Source organism: Dreissena polymorpha, chromosome 11 (genome assembly GCF_020536995.1).
Source record: "Dreissena polymorpha isolate Duluth1 chromosome 11, UMN_Dpol_1.0, whole genome shotgun sequence".
Classification (NCBI taxonomy): domain Eukaryota; kingdom Metazoa; phylum Mollusca; class Bivalvia; order Myida; family Dreissenidae; genus Dreissena; species Dreissena polymorpha.
The window spans coordinates 71915206-71917437 of record NC_068365.1 but is presented as its reverse complement, the minus strand read 5'-3'; positions in this window follow the sequence as shown (position 1 = coordinate 71917437).

Below are 2232 nucleotides of genomic sequence, written 5' to 3'. Positions count from 1 at the left end.
AGTCCACGAATGTGACTGCTGGGCTGCGCACGCACATATATTCACTCGAGTCTTTGTTTTGTTACTCTCTGTTATTAATGCAATCAGTATCAATGTAAAAGCGAAAATAACCGAAGAAATTGCAGACAGAAATCTCAATAACCCAACTCCATACCGTGGTTTCCCCAGAAATAAAAAGCAACTCTTAAAATCTGGATTATCAATTTGCATTTTTTTGTTGTTATTTAACTAATAAATATTCGATTCATAACTGCATTTTGTTTGTGTCGTTTACAGTCACAAAAAAACGGGAAATAACTAAAACGATATTTGTCATAGACCATTATCAACTGGTTTGTAACGGCCAGGAAAATGTGGGAATAGGCCATTTATTTGATAAACCCACTTTTTGTGGACACAAACAAATAAAGTATCCTTTAAAACTACTTTGATGATTTTAAATTAAACCTTTGGTTTTATTTAGTTTTCCTACGCACTTTTATCGATCAATTTGTATAAGACTATATCGTTTTCAGGTCTATTATTCCAGTCGAGTTTAAATATACAATACAATCCAGGACCATAGGAAGAAACAACGATTTCAAAAATTCCCGCGGATGCTCCCAGATTTGGGTATCGAACTCAGAACGCCCAGAGTCAACACGCGTACAATATTAATCTTACAAACTGACGAAGGGATTATTCTTCCTGTGTTAAAATGAATTATAAAAATGTACAAAATATGTCGCACCGAGTTAGAGTTAAATGATCATTGTATCAGAAAACTCTTTATTATAATGCATACATAAGATTTCAGCATCCTTTTTTTCGATAGTCTGTGTGCGTAAACGAATTACAAGGTAAACTAGAAAACAAAACTTTACGAACGTTATTACTTTAATGCATTTTTAATAGATACACGTTATTGACGTATACAGTCATTCACATTTTTAGCACTCAAGGTGAATGTTCTGAACATTTTTTTTTAAACAAGTGGGTACCGAAGCAAAAATGCCATCAAAATCAAACAATTGAACATATATAATATGTTTAAATGTAAATATACACATTCTAGATAGCATTACACGTAACAAATAACAAATTAAACATTTAAAAAACACAACATACGTGGTTTTACACAAAATTTAAAAGTAATAAAACATTTTTAACAAAATGAATTATGCTATTACTGTACAATAAAAAAACATACGTGAAATGCTTAATTTTATTGAGATTATTGTTTTATTATACAAAGATTTAACCTCGTTAGTGGTATAACATAAATATTATGAACGACATGTATGACCCGGTGTAGCCTTAGTATTAAGTAAAATTCCTACTCAATGAATTTTGTAACAGATTTAATGTTGGGTGCAATATAAAAATTTGAACGAAAAGAGACGAAAGTAGTGTAGGTAACTCAACACAACATTGCAGTCCAAAAATGCGTAATCATTTAACGTATCGTTGTGATTAAGTTTATCAAATTGATACAATTTGTAATCTAAATACGAAAGGAAAAGTACTTGTAGATAGCTGTGAATAACTTGTCGAGTCAGTTTTGATTTATGTCCCTACAGTATAGTGTTTCAAACTGAATGGTGACATTAATCTGTAACGGGACGCAGGTATTACTGCCAAGATTATTAACAAGAAACAAATAATATTGCTATCAGTTTCCGTCTTCACAAGCTCGAGCATGCCCTACATAAACGTGTGTGTCAAGCTATTGTGCCCGTTTAATGATGAATATAACAGTGTTCCGAACTTGTCTCAAAATGGACGTGTTTACATTTCGCAAAAAATATTAAAATTCATAGAATCAAACAAAAATAATATATTTAAACACGTATAATACCACTCTCGACTACGAACAGTGTGTAAAGTATCGTTTCGTTAGCAGATAATCATGAACATAGTCGGTACAATAATACAATGTTCGCCAGGCGTTTAAAGTAACATAAATACTCAAAATCAACGAATATTTCGTACACTACTTTGAAAACATTAAGTTAACATATACAAAATCAATGTTCCTTTAAGCAAAGCCAAAATTGCAACGCTAGATGTTGTATGATTACATAGATGTTAAGAAATACAAAATGCTCGTTTTTGTTTTGTGTGGAGACCTTTATTACATTTTAATATTCCGCAACGATATCTATTCATATGATAAACGAACACTTACTTGGAACATTAAAATGTGTTTAATATATTGTTCCGCAAAAAAGAGCATAATATTGTATGACATAT